We start from the raw sequence: 16,065 nt of genomic DNA, 5'->3' as shown, positions 1-16,065 counted from the left end.
AATGCGTCACTGCAAGCATTCAAGGCAGACAATTTGGAGCTATGTAATTGGTTGAATTTCCACTGTTTCAATAAAATGCAGGCTTCCTATTGGTTTAGTTATATTACGACACAGAATAACGCGCGAACATAATGCGTATTCAAACTAGATTGTAAACAAAAATTGCATCATCTTTATTGATTATCAACCCAAACATTGTGCGTTTTATTATTATTAACGTATATATTATTATATAGATGAGTAACCCTTTTCAAAAATAAATTTATTCTTTCTGAATCATTTTGTATGTTCAATAATACATTTTGCCAAATCCTTTCACATTATTTCTATCGTTCTATGCCTATGAAAAATAAATAAAATCAAAAAATTTGTCATCATTTTTAATTATTTGTTATAATTTTTACAAACTGTTATAATTATTTGTATGAATACTGGTGTATTTCTACTACAAGCTATTTTACAGAAAAATGATTGGAAATAGTATTAATGAAATATAATAAATACTTTTGATCTATAAATTATATTTTCTTATTAATTTTTTCTATTGTTTTCTGAAAAATTTAGTCAAAAACGCAATTTAAACTTTTTTACCGACTGTTGAAATGTAATGGAAATAAAATCTACTTTACCGTTGCTCACGTTATGGATGCAGAAAAACGAGCTTATCAGTTGTTAAGAAAGTAATTTACAGGTTTCTAACCGTTAAGTGTTTGGTGCAATGAGAAAAAATTTTTTGTGACTAAAACATAATTAAATAAACAAGAAAATTATTATTAAATAATTAAAAAGTTAACTAATAATAAAAGTTCATCGAGTTCTTCTTATCTTATTGCAAAAATAGATGAAGATTGAATTGAGGCAATAAAATTCTATTGATTGTTAAATTAAACGCACTCAATTAGTTAAATTTTTCAACAAGTGGTTTAAAATAATTACGAGTATTAATAGTCTAAATATAGTCAAGAATAACTAGTACATTTTAAACAAGATGATATAACATGATATTATCTCTATGTACTCCAAATGCATCACGAGCTGTAAGAATTATGTAGGTCATGTTAATTTAATAATACTAGCAATTAAACAATGTTGCTTTATGTCAGTAAAATAGTTGAACTGATATGCATCAGAATATGTATCTTAATTAAAACTGCTTTTAGCGGATCTCAAACAATTTATTTCACTAAATAACTTTTTCTAACGAACTGTTTATTGAAACTTTATCATCTCTACACTTTTAATGTACTTTACGTGCACTTTCATATCACCAAGTTGATGACAAAATTTTTTGTGCATCTTATTTAAAAAATTTTTCATTCCATTGATTCACCGAATTCAACAAAACATCAGAGTTTTATTACGTGCTGTGCATTCATTTTCTCCCCGCTCTGTTTCGTTTTGTGTGTGAGAGATATCTCGAGGTTTACCTTGTTTCCACAGTACGAGCAGTTTTTTTTACTACTGGCCAACTATTAAGGAAAGCTTTCAAGTAAATTAAATAAGGACAAACGTTATCTTTAATTTTCATGTCAGCATGATTAATTTTAACATTATCACCAAGAAAAATAAAGGGAAGTCTGTTTACTTTAGTAAATTATTTTTTAGTGAAAGAAAGTTTTCATTTTAATTATAATTATTATACTTTTTTGTTTTATTTTTCTGCAATTATAATTATTGTTAAAATGCTTGGGAAAATTCACCTAATGAAATTGTTACAAATAAAAATTTTCTTATTAAAATGCAAACGATAAAATAATGGAATACATATGTATAAAGTAGCAAAATATGTAAAAAATTTTCATATGAGAATGTCGGTACGTGAGGAATGAAGGGATTAAATGAGTTATATCATTTGTAAAGGAATACTAGTACAGGAAAACGTAATGCGTTTTATGAGAAAAAACATCTGGCAAGACAGAAATATTTGCACAAAGTACAAGAAAATTTTTTTTCATAATACCAAAACAAGTATTTTTTTCCCCAACATTTCGGTATTTAATACACCAGAATAAAACTCGTGGCTTTTGCTTGAGTAGCTTTGCATTTTATGAAAGAGAAATATTTAATATGAAATTAAGACGAAGTTTATTGAATCATCTCATTTTATATAATGAATTTCATCAAGTAAAATGTTTACTTTGATTTTAACTTTTTTCTTGTCTTCAAGATCTACAATACAAACACAAATAAATAAATGTTTTACAGAAACTCTAAACTATAAAGATATTCAAATATGAATGAAAAATAAAATATTAATAAACCAATTATTTTCATGAGAAATATATTTTATTTTATTAAAAACTTTATTTTAAAATGAAATCTCAAATATTCTATCTTAAGAAATGATTAGTTATTACATCAAATGATGAATTACCATCGTAAATATTTAAATAACTTATTTATTGAAATATTTCGAGTTAAACATTTAATTGAACATTAAATCCATTTCTTTTTAGATAATAATAGCTTAACGATAGCCTGACAGTCTGACAGATTTTTCAATTTATCACCTAGACAGCATTAATGCAATCAAGTAAAATTGAATTTTTTCTGTCATGTGAATTGCTTCCATTGTCCATTGAATAAAAATTTAACAATTAATCGTCGTTTGATTTATGACTTGATTTAATTTGTTTATTTATATTCCAGGTTTCATCGTATTCACGCAACTGTCCTTATACAAAAGCTGTCAATGAGATGGGAGTGATGATGATCGCATAGCTACACTATAAAAATACTTTGTTCCTGGAACAGTCGTGACTCCCTTGAATTCACAAGAAAAAGTTGTAAATGCAAAAAATTAAGTTGGTTGCTGCAACGGAGAGAAAATTTGTCACGCACAAGACTGTAGGAGGCACCGAGCATAGATCACCGATATGTTGCCACAACAGAATATTTTATTCTGGCTGTTACCAGATAACAATGGTGGAAAAAATTTTTATACATAATAATGAACTCGCTGAATCACAATTAAATTGGTAGTACGAAGTAGATTAACTTTGCAGCCGGAAATTAAGCCTACTGATATCTCGAAACATATGACAGTAGGTATATTCAACCCATTGGTCAGTCTAGTCTATTTTGTGCATATACTGTATGCAAATGATAACAAATGGCATGACATGGAATGAAATGTTTGACCATCGTTTCTAATCTACCAATTTCTGGTTAATAAACTCAATCAATAAATACATACTCACAGAGATGTATTTACAACTTCTCAAATTAAATATAGAGACAAAATTCATACAGAATCATTTAATAAATATCATCTGCTCTAATATGGATGAAGAATAAAAATTTGAGTTAACGTTTATATATTTATTGTGTTTACAAAGTTCTACTTAAATCTCTTTTTGAATTTGGAAAATTGAAAACGGGGTTCTTTCAAATTTTTTATCATTTTCGTTGAACAAAAATGTGCATTTATATTACATGTTTGATAATTTTCTCAACAAAATTTTTAACAATTAATAATTATTATTTATTTATAAATAAGAAATGCTACTTCACTTTCATAAACTTGTCACTGTTGTAAAAACAGTTTTTTGATTCATTACGGCTGCAAAATATTTTTTTCAGTGAATAGATTCTCTAAACGTCAAATCCGATTTTATCTGAAAATCCCCTGTTGTATATGCATGAATGTTGAAACGCTTCGTATGCCCAGGACTCAAGTCGAAGTGTATATAGTACCTGGCGAAACTTATTTCTGTGCATACCATGACGCTATAACGTATTGCTAACAAAACTAAACTCAATAAAACTTGCAAAGCTCTAAGGTGAAATATCGTTCCATCTAACAATTGTTGTAGTATCACCATTGAAGAATTCTATTATACAAGTATATTTATCTTTAAGGCATACATGTATATGAGTGTAATATATTACTAGAGCAATACAATCACTGAATTGTTGAAATAATTCCAAAGTTTCCTGAATTCAAGTCACGAGTTACTGATTTCACTAAAAGTGATTAAGGATTAGTCTTTTTTTTTATTCACATGTGAAAGTAAAATCGTACATTAAGTTTTATTTTATCAGTAAGATAATTTTCTGAAATATTTGTTGATCAATTTAATATAATTTGCGTGGTAAGGATTAAAGACTTTTTAAAAGCAATTATTAAATTGACTATTATAATAAATTTCTGTAAAGTTTTATACATTACTTTCTTAAGTGTCTATTCTCTATTACAGAAATCGATTTACTATCCGTTCATTCGTCACTTTAATTGAATTTCCACAGACTCGATATCGCTGATAACATAATCCAATCTCAAATCAAGTCACCTGCATTCGATGTTTGTATTACAGAACAATGTTCCTGAGGCGTTTCTTACTCAATTTCTACCGAAAACTTCTTTCAATTACTCACTGAAAATGGATGAAGTCTGTAAAATTTTCTACAGCTATTTTCTCACTATGTGTTATAATTAATTCAACATTTACATTACTCTGTTTAATGTTTCTCAGATAGAGTATAGATAAAGCTTTATCGATTATCTATTATCTTACCTATATTGATTCAATGCATTTCACTCATGGATTTTCATTTAAAGTTCCTTTCGGAGTCATTATTAGTAGTAAAAAGAGAGTGGTTATTTCAAGATTTGGAAGTACTACTTCACATGTCGGCTACATTATGTCATTCATCTAGATTGTTGATTGATTAATCACTCAATGTCATAATTACAACGGTGTGCAGGTTCTTGTTTCAAATAAGCTTATGGCCGAAATATCAAGATATTACATGAATTCCTCTTGATATCAGTGACAGAACTAGCCTTAATAACAGAACAGACATGGGGACGTATGGTAATTTCAATACAACGGGTGTTTGCCATCGTATATACCGCATGTTAACGACATGGGATTAATTATCATCATAAAGTCACTTGCATTTCTAATGGATTATTTATGACTAAGCCATTTTTTACTGTCAAATAGTCTTAATAAAAATTGCGTAATTAATTAATTCATTTTTAACGAGTTATCACATTTTATTACAGCTTTTATCCATATGACTTCCTTGAAATTAAACTTTTGTTCATTTTTTTGTTTGGAACATTTTTTATTACATTGTTAAATTAAATAATGATATTTTCCATCACCGTTTTTACGTTTCCTTAATATGTATTTTTAACATTTTATTCACTGACACTTCCAGTAGTAAATGATACATAATATAACTTTATTGAGAGAAAACATTTCAGGTAGTGTAAGGAGAATACATCGTTCTTTATCAATAAACCTATTGGGTGGAATGACACGATAATGGTTGATTGAAAAATGCTTTCCATTCGTTGTTATTTTTAACATTGAATGGATCATAAATTTTCATGTTGTTTTATTATACCAGTGTCAAAAATTATACTGACTATTAATTATTCAAATAGCTCAATAAAATAATTGAGAACACACTTCCTTCATGCAGTGTGGTTTAATTCAAATTGAATATTTGCTTTAATTACTTTTAAATGGTTTAGAAGTTATTAACTGTATATTCTGCTACTGTGAAAACAATTAGCTCATTATACTTAATGATTCTACATAGATAGATCTAGCTAAGTACCAGTTTGAAAGTTCATTTAATACGAAGAACCTTTAGTAGTTTAATTAATTTCAAACAATAGTAATTAATGAAAATTTTGCGAATTAAATAGTTTCATTTTATTGGTTTCCGTTCTTTCAAAAATAATTTTCTAATTATTTATAACGATTAGAAGGAGACAATCAAGCCAGTGATCAATTACAATCCTCATTTAACTGTGGTACTAATTTAACATTGGTAAATGTCTTTGGAGTTTAGACTACTGAACTCAACCATTTAATGTCGAAGTCGATTGACGATTCAATCAGTCTGCTCATCTATTACAGTAATTTGCTTTAAGGTAATTACAAAACTTGAGATTCCATACAATTACGTTCACTTCAGGATTGTTAAATCCATAAGAACAGATATATGTGTATTATTATGACTTCATAAGGTTTCAATATGACTATTTTACATTCAATTAAACTCTTTTATAACGTGCTTTAATTGAGTTCATCTGAACATGTTTGTGTGATATTTATTTAAAAAAATGATTTATGTTGCTACTAGTTCATCATAAATGTCGGGATTGGTATAACATAACTTTCATACCATTTGATTGTAACACAGTCTCATCAATTTATGAGTGCTATAGGGAATTGATAGAAATGTTGCAGGAAAAAATATCGTATGAATAAATTTGATTTTTGATGCTTGCACCTAGCCGTCATAAATATTCCTAAATTGTTGTCAGTTCGTGAAACTTCCAGATTTATCTTCATAAATGGAAATATTCCTTTGTGATTAAATTTCAGTCAACATTTTTTCTCTCCAATGTATATTTAATCAATTCATTTTTTATTAAATAAAGAATCAACTGGAGTATCATAGTCTCTTTGGGTACATTGTTCATTATAATAGCAATGTACAATGCACATTAGTAAGTTTCACAACTATTAATAAATATATTACCAATTGAAAATAATGAATAGATGAAGAGATTTCCAATTATTGATTTGACAATAAAGAAGCAGACATGAATATGCATGACTGAATTAATTCTCGAACATCATTACGAAATATTTCAACTAATGTTTATTTTGTAATTAGACCTAATTGACTGCTTATTATATTCGGCTTTTAAAAGCTTAAAGAGAATTATGAATAAAGAGATTATTCATCAAAAATCATCCTATAGTATACACTAAACTTCTTAAAACCTGAAACTGAAAGAAAATTATTTATTTTATGGAAATTCATTCTTGTATTTTAACATAGAATTGACATATTTCAGCAGTGAATTTGGAAGAGTAAATAGTCATTTTTTATGTAATCTAAAGATATTTACAGTTGGCTCTAAATTATAGAATAATCTTCTGTTGATTATTCTCGTAGTGTTTAAACATGGGGGAACCAGAGGTTGAAAAATTCAGAAATAACCAGAATTCAAGCTCAGTTTCACTGTGGAGTATTAGCATTAGAATAAATTCAACATTGTCACAAGAATGACCGAGTGATTTTATTTAAAAAAGAAAGTTTATTCCATAGTTATTATTTCAAAAAATAGTGTGTTTATTTTTTTTGTTGATTTCATTAAGGCTTTACAATCTACAATATCATTCTTGATGAGAATTAATTGAATATATGTCTACCGTAAATGGTAATGATATGGTAATATGAGAGCTAGTGTTATTAACCAACATCAATGAAATACTATTAAGTGGCGATTGGTTTTTATAAAATAATAATAATAAATAATTATAATAATGATGGTAATAGTTAGTACAAGTGGGGTTGTACCAACAACTTATGGTGGCACTTGCGAAGATAATGGCCAATGCAATTAGCTCTCTCGATCGGCAGTTTCCCCTGTTCAGAGATTTCGAGGTCAATGGGGTATTCAATAAGCACACGACCCTCGCTTCAGTGGCGCTTCATGCCTTGCATTTGCATATACTCCAATCCCTGTCCCTTAATACTTGCAAGCAATGGATTGAATGAAGGCATGGGGGAGACGAGGACGTAGGTTTGGTGTACAGATTATCACACCGCTGAATTTGACCCTGTCATCTACGATAAACTGACGCTTTACAAACATTTTCCCTTTTATCATAAGCTTACATATATCAGCAGCGTCAATGAATTGATCTTTCATCGATCGCTCAGCGATTATGATACAATGCAGAGTCTCTGCGTATTAAGCCTTAATCCATAATCCCTGACAATATCATGTATAAGCCAATAAATAGCTCGAAAGTAATCCTATTTTAGAGACTTTTTATAGTTACCGGCATGATATTTATTGAATAAATTATTCGTTTCGTTTGTGCCAAGTCAATATTAAAAACTCATGTTAATGAAGCCAGCTCTCTATTTCATTTGTGATCAAGTCCTGTAGACTCCATTGATTCTGAGGGATTTAGTGAAATATGGAACGAAAAGGAGAGATAGAGAAACAGCAAAGGAAGAGAGAATAGTGGATGAAATGAAGCAAAGGTCGGCTCAGAAATATCCACTAGAGCTTTTGTGCTCTGCGTGCAGAATTTTGTAGTGTGCCATTACCGAAATTGCTCAGTCACCCTGTAGAAAATACGCCCAAGAGTAATAACCACCAAATTCTTGAGAACCTTTTTTCCCGTATTCTCAATGATCCTTTCCTCTGCCCTGTCAAATATTGCATTTTTAGGAATAGAACACTTTATCCTTTTCTACGTAGGTTTTCATTGTTATCCAGTGATGTACTTTCTTGTGAACGAAAGGCTGCAAAAAAAAGAAAAAAAATTTTAGTTTTTGAAATAATGTAATCAAAAGGCTTTTAATCTTCCGTGGAAGTTCTATAAAATTTAGTCCAAATTGACATTTTATTTTAGATAAAATTCAGCTTAGTGGCTCATGGAAAAATACATACGCATATGTCAAAAGCAGCACTCGCTCACATAGAGATGAAAAAAAAGTTGAAAGGCCAAATAAAGTAGGGTCAAAAGAGTTGGTAACAACTAAGTATGTATAAATAACTGAAAGAAATTCATATCATCTTTGTTGACAGCTTGTAAGAACAAAAAGTCTAAAGGAAAAAATACAAAAACTAACACCTTGTATGTATGTATAGTGATTCTAAGGATCTTATTATTTGTTGGGACATGTATAACTTTACGATCATAAATAATATAATGGATGTCCACAAAGAATATTGATCTTTTTCAGAAGTTGGGTAAGAAGCCAAAAGTATCACAAGTATCAATGTTTCTTTTTAACTCTTGGAAGAATTGTAACAAATTTTAAATTCAAATACTGAATTTACGCTAATCAAATTCTAACCTTTGGCAGAGTATGACAAGAAGAAGTAAACTCGGAGGACGTTATTTTGTTGTATATATGGTCTACTCTAGAGTGTCAGTATGAGGATGCTGGATCGCAATGCTGTCTCTTGCAACATTTTGTTCTGGAGTTATAATATCTACACCACTCGGCAACAAATGCCTCCGGGAACAAAATGATACGATATATGAGTCTCGTGGGAGTCGTCGCAGGACGCGTATACTCTCTCGCCTACTCTACTTCGATGCCATACGTCTAGTTTCATCGTATTATATATTGAATAACTCAAGCTCATGTGCGCAGTTTTCCTTTAAACTACCATCGACTACATTCATACTATTTTCTTTTTGTGTAATACACATTGTCATTTCAGCCTATGCGTACAGAGAGTACTTTCAGCAAATATCGTCAAAAAGAAGGGAAGAATGAAATATCGTAGATGAAAATATATCCAGAAAAATACTACTTATATTTCCTCATAAAAGTCCTTTTTTACTTGAGTTATCATCGTTTTCTACATTCATTTACATTCTATAATTGCTCGTAGTATTTGTAATTACTTTATGAATGTTTGATCTTAAAAAAAAAATTTAAACAAAACCAAATATTTTTATAGACAAAGAAAAGTGGAATATGACATAAACTTTAATATAAAACATGAGTGTGATAAAAAATACAATATTACTCAAAAGTTAGTTAGAAGTATGAAAAAATGTACAAGATTTTTTTAGCGAATTTTTTTGCTCAGTTAATCAGTTTGAAAAATTAAATACGACTTTGGAGTTGAGATTTGTTTAAACTGTCAACTGGTTGAAATGTTAATAGTTTTCCGTCATAAGTAAAAAAGTTGGAAATTTTTTGATGTTTTTGGAGCTGAAAAATTTTTTTAAAAAAAAAAGTTCATAGTAAAACTGCGAATGAAATTTTTTGTGCTCAACTTAAGTGTACTAATATTATAATTATAGATTAATAAATATTTTTACGTATTAATTGTTGAGTAATTAAAAAATTGGTGAATAAACATTAAATTATTAAATTTGGTAAAAATTCCTACAAAGTGAGAAAGAGTTTAAATAAATTTGACAAGAAAAAAACATAAGTGGGAGGATGTACAATACTTCTTCATTTTTTCTTTTTTTCTTAAGAAATGAAAAGTTGTGTAATTATAATTGAATTTTTCTCGTCTAAAGGCTATTATAGCTCGATCTTTCAGCTTCTTTTATTTTTCTTATTTCCAACAGTTGATTTATATCAGAGCATTATATAGTTAATTAAAGCGTCTTTTTTACGCTAACAATTTATTTTTTCTTTTTTTCATGTTTTTTCGAACTTTTTTGGTTTTCTAAAAAAAAAAACGAATAGTCATGGCATTTAGAGTCATGCTGTTTTTCATCTTCTTTCTTTATTGGAGATGAGGGAGTCTCAAAGCGAAATACGGAGACGGTAAATACTTTGAACCATCTCTCGCCGTATACATAGACATTTGGCACTTCACCAAGTCCAGTCAGATCTGGAAGCTCTCTTTTTCTACATATATATTTGTCCTTCTTTTCCGCACCATTTTTGATCTCCCTTACACACTTGAATCCTATCTTGCTCTACGATTTGCACGAACGAAACGAAAACTTTCCGTATTTTACCTTTCTCATCTCGTTAGTTGTAGTACGAAAGAGTTTAGTTTAGGATTATTTGGCATCGTCAGGATGTCCTTTTTGCAGTTTTTCAGAATGAATGGGAGAGACGAACTTTTTACCTTGGTTATAAATATGAGTTTGTGTGAAGGTAAGAGAGAAAACAATAACTTTGTGACACTTGCAATAGACGACTATCTCATAAAACCAAAAAATATGATATCATTGCTAGTAGAATTTTCTCAATCAAAAATTGCTTCAAGCTATATATGATGAGCTACTGTAATTTAAAATACAATTCAATCATCACAAATTGTATTATACATTTTCCGTGATACTGATAAAAACGACGATTATCGATTGAATTTTCTGCACTGATTTAATAATAATTACTTTAACTCACAAAGTAAGACCTTTTTTCGTTAATTAAATTACTTTTGTGAAAAAAATCTGGTACGCTGTAGATTAACTGTTCTTTAGAAGTAGTGAATCAGTAAAATCGATTTTTTTTGTATTATCATCCAATTCAATGATTGAAAATGAGTTGATCACTTCATCTAGATGGCCCCTGAAAAAGAAGGATAGAAACATGTTCATTATCTTTAGTCAGAAAAATTTTTATAATGACAAAAAGTCGAATATATTATTTAAATTTAGAAAATGTAAATTATAATACCATTGTTATAAAAAACTAATCAGAAAAATTTCCTTATTCCCCAAGGAAATCTGAAATTCTCATATAGTAATTCCGAACTAGAAAATTGCAAATTTTCTTTTTCTACAACTTCATTATTAATTCTTTCTATGATTGATGTAAAGAATAAACCACTAATTTTTAACTATATTGCATGCATCAATACAGTTTCATATTTACCACAATTGAAGTTAAGAATAACCTAATTATTGTTGGGTAATCAGAAAGATATTGATCACAGCCCAAAAGCTCCTGTATTTGTCAGTGAACCAGTTGACGTTATAACCACAACACAGAACCATGTTCGTTAATGTCATGCCATTGGTTAGATGATTCTATCTCCAGAGTTGATAAATGGTGAGAGGAGATCGGGAGATGATTTCCGATGAATATTTCCCTTCATTCGACGTGAATGTCGAGATCTAAATTCCAGCAATGAATGACCTCACACTTCGTCAATTTACACATTCCAAGTAAGCATTTGCGGTGCAGCTTTGCTTCCCAACCTGGAAGTTTTCAATTGGATTCTGATGCGGCATTGCATTGTGAATCACTTCGAGATAATCATCACATCATATATGGAAGAATAACTGATCGTTTTTATCCTTTTGATGACATATTAATTGAACTCTGCAAATATAAAGCAATAATTAATTAATATCTTATACAAAAACAACAAAAGGTATAAATAATAATGAAATTCGATTAAAGTTTTTTAATTAAAAGTTATTACAAATACTTTTATGAACGTAAATGCTACGAAAAAGTAAGACTAATTAAAAGCATAATTCTAGTAATTATGATATTCGAACTTTATTTAAATAATTATCATTCAGCGCTTTTTATATGATAGTTAAATGAATACTTTATAAATAACTAATAAGTATTAAGCTTTTTAATCCAATTTTTTTCAATTAAATAATAGTTTATTTGTTTTAATTGAATAATGAAATTATATTATCTTAATCTAATAAAATAAAAAATATAATTCCGATATAAAATAAATTTTTAATTTCTATTTAAATTTATTTTATAAATAGAATCTTTAATATTTTATACCACGCTGAGATTATGTAAATTTAATCAATATTATCCATATAGGATAATTTTAAAAGTAATACAGTCAAAGAACTGATGCAGCCTTAAACTAGTTTCTCTAAAATTTAGAATTTAAAGTGTAGGTAGACCTTGACCAATAAGTCAAGGCAACTCAACTCAAGAAGCATTTAAAATTACATTGAAGATTGAGAGATGGTCTTAAAATATTTACCATCCCTAAAGGACTTTGAAACTTTGCACTGTTTGTAATTTGTTCAATTTAAACAATCATGATTAAAATTAAAGTTTAAGTTAAAATTAAATAATAAAATCAAAGTTTAGTTATAAAGTTTAATAATAAAATTAAAGTTAGCTACTATGAATGAAATCTTGAATAAAATTAAGGAATTATATTTACCATAAAAATCTGAAGAAAGAGTTGTAATTTGATCCGAGCTAATATTTCTTTTCACGAAACTTTATCATTAATTTAACCTTACTAAATTACATTTATTGCCATACTTTTAAAAACAATGATAATTGAGTTGTCAGTCCATTTCATATTTATCAAGAATAATTTTTTTACTTTCTTAATAATAAATGTTTGTATAAAGACTTCACTAAAATATGCAGCTTGTTTTCAGAAGATATATACAGTAGTAACTAGAATATTTAAGATTTCTATGTATGCTTATAAAGCTGATTTATGAATATATGTCAAGTTGACGAAGACTTCTCAACAGGAACATCGAGGATGCTCCTCTTAGTGTGTAGGTCGACTAATCCAGGATTTGACTTGAGTCAGCAAATGGAAGATACATAGGTATGTATATTTTATGTATAAGTCTTGAGAGGTAGACTATTGCAAATTGGCGAGAACTGAGAATTTCATTTCACATCTAACAAACTCTGTCTTTACTTGTAACATGACCTTTCAAAGTTCAATGCATGGAAAATTTAGAGAATTACTACATTAATGATATTTCCTCTTACAAAAAATCTTAAAATTCAATTCTCTCTTTTCACATAAAGAATTTTAACATCATTTACAAGCTTTGTAAATAGTTATCGTACTTTATACGGATATTGAAAGCAAAAGTTTGATATAAGTCTTGTTTGTGGTGCTCCGATCTAGTGGTTAGATAACACCTTAATGAGTTTGAAATGTAATAGTCAAGCTGTTTGTAGTTTGCTTTTCGTTTAGTAGCAATATAAACAATGTCCAGTATTGTTGTTTACTTTAAAATTGCTTTCGGCAAAGTTTCAATATGCAAAGTATTTAATTATTAAATGTCAAATTGAAAATGGTTCCAACAAATCTTCTTAAAATACATACAATGAAGAATAAAAACAATTTTTATTCATTTTTTCAGGTATATATAATATTTTTTATAGAATATCTGTGATGAAGTGTCCTTTGATGAATATTCCATCATTTTTTCTCACAATAAAAATAAAAATCTTGAATTTATTAGTTGAAAGTGTAGAATAGCTGCCCATAATTTTGAGATTGAAATCGTTAGAGTACATGAACCATCTAACTGTCAGAGAAATAGAAATAAATATGAATGTCAATTGGATGTTCAATGATTAATTTCACATAGATAAAAAGGATCAATTGATCATATTGTATCTGAATATTCTTGTATATTTTTTCATATCGACAACTAGTAAATTGTCCTTATTTTTCAAGAAATATTGTTATCAATGCAACTACTCAGTTCAATTTCAACGATATTACGCACTCTGTGAGTATCGATAAAGTACAAAAAAAATACTAAGCTCAGGCAGATAATCGATAAACCTCTGGCTCAAGAGACGTCTTCTTATCGTTGCCATACCGTTTTTGTCTATGCTTATGTAAAAAATATTTGCAAATCATGGCTTAGCTAATATTACTTATACAAGATTTTTTTCGTTTTTGTTAATAATATTTGTTTATTTTTTTAATTTATAAAATCCGGCATCAATTAATTACTGGCATTAATTTTTTATCGTACCTGATGAATAAGATCATCAAAATATCTTCAATACTTAATGAGCAAGATGGATCTGACTACTCTTTATAAAAGGTTTTGTGTAAGATGAACAATATGCATCGGTTTCAATGTTGAAGGTAATTATATTGATTTTCTAAAGAAACTTTTCCAATTTCCGTTTTTATTAATTATGTCATGTCTGGTTTGAATCATTCATTTCGTTTATCGAACAGAAGTTCGATATAAACTGCTATGACAGATAAATTGTAAATATGATATGTATTATATTGTATGTGAAATCCAGAAATTGATATTTGCTACATATAAGTGCTTTTAATTGTCAACAATTCATAAATAAAAAACCGATTAAGTTGAACTTCAATAAAATTGAATCTATAGAATTTTAAATGCAAAATTAAACTGATTTTTAATTCTTTCTTGAAAAGGTAGAAAGTAATTTAGAAATAAAATAATATTTTCTTAATAAAACAAATATTTCATTCATACCGAAAATCCAGTGATTGCTATTCTGTCTTTCAAATAACTTTTATCGTTTTACAATCTGTCTTTTCTCGTTGAAAACCTGAAAGACAATAAAAAAACATATCAATTTTTCTCATTTTAATATAATTTTCTAACCTCTTTATAGTATTTAATCAATCAGTAAAGTAGATACATCAACAACTGCAAATAATGAAGTCATTTACGATCGATATCAAGCCTAAATGTCTAGAGTCTATGGCATGTAATGCCGATATGTACCTTTAGGTTACGTAGGCAGCATACCTTCATCTATATTCTGTTTCAAACACGACCAAGTAGACAGGTATGCGGGTGTACAGAGCAAACGTCTGGCATCCAAAAATCCGTTGAGAATGAGAGAGAACAGTAGACATTTAGTATTCGGTTTTGTAGCACCGTTTTCGTCGACTCTTTGCTCGTGCTTTTTCATGGTAACTATACACCTTGAAAGAACAACAGAAAAAGAATAAAAAGAGCAAACCAGTGTGAAGCGTCTCTGGTCGCTTTAGTGGTAGAGTATAAGTATGGTGAAATGGACGAATATTGTGGTGCAAGGGAAAGAAGAAAGAAGAAACGAACGAACAAGTGAGGAGATAAAGAGAAAAAGATTATTGAGCAAGTTGGCTGTGAGATAGAAAGAGAGAAAATTCATATAGTACCGGAATCCCTCAACCTTTCTCTCGCATTCCCCTCTCCATCTTCTCATCCGGTTGCGAATGCGAGTAGAGAACATTCGCCTGACGACGAAAGAACGACTGAGGTAGTGAATCTTGTCGACCAGAGGGCGCACGGTGAGAGGATTCCACTGGCGGCAGAGTGGGGAAAGTATCGGCAGCGGCGCCGTCGCGAGGAAAGGGAGATGAACTTCTGATAGGGTGGTCTAGCCCGTCAGTCATTCCTGGACCGTTTTGAGGGTCACTTCGTGTTGATTCGTGATAGTGTCTTCGTTATTACGCGTGTCTGTCATCATTTATTCAAGTACAATCTCACCATTGCGCCATTATGTTTATTTCTCATTAAACTTACGTCAAAACGTTCGTGTGATAATCGAGTTACAGTAAGAAATAAAAATAGCCACGCGGTTTCTAACCTAATTCATCGACATGCTCTCCAACACCTCGTGACGCTGATAATTAATTGTAACTATTTTTAGTGTTTTTTTAACTATTTAAGTAATTACATGTCACGTGATAGTCTGCGAATGTTAGATTGTGTAATGTATTGAACAACTATTTATTCTGCAACCTTAGCGAATCAGTTTTTACTTCCGAATATTTACTCTTTCGTTCAAGGACTACTTTACGATTGATTCTTGGTGTTTATTTTTGTCTTTTAAGTTTCTTTGTGA

General features: G+C 29.2%; 1 protein-coding gene and 1 long non-coding RNA gene across 2 annotated transcripts in view; one reads left to right on the top strand and one right to left on the bottom strand.

Annotated features, from left to right (window-relative positions):
- Nucleotides 1-13,631: 13,631 nt before the first annotated feature.
- Nucleotides 13,632-15,446, bottom strand: LOC118072816 (uncharacterized). The gene is made up of 4 exons (XR_004691042.1): nt 15,377-15,446; nt 14,982-15,160; nt 14,703-14,778; nt 13,632-13,757 (listed from the first exon to the last, which is right to left on the bottom strand). It is a non-coding gene; the product is annotated as an uncharacterized lncRNA (long non-coding RNA).
- A 157-nt stretch (nt 15,447-15,603) lies between these two features.
- Nucleotides 15,604-16,065, top strand: part of LOC118072851 (furin-like protease 1) — a 74,317-nt gene continuing 73,855 nt past the window's right edge. Inside the window, exon 1 of the mRNA XM_035092991.1 lies at nt 15,604-15,856. The gene's annotated coding sequence lies outside the window, so the exon portion shown is untranslated. The remainder of the gene's footprint in view (nt 15,857-16,065) is intronic.

The sequence above is a fragment of the Chelonus insularis genome, unplaced genomic scaffold, assembly GCF_013357705.1.
Source record: "Chelonus insularis isolate UGA/USDA-ARS -01 unplaced genomic scaffold, ASM1335770v1 contig_94_pilon, whole genome shotgun sequence".
Taxonomy (NCBI): domain Eukaryota; kingdom Metazoa; phylum Arthropoda; class Insecta; order Hymenoptera; family Braconidae; genus Chelonus; species Chelonus insularis.
This window is presented reverse-complemented; position numbering and strand designations above follow the sequence as displayed.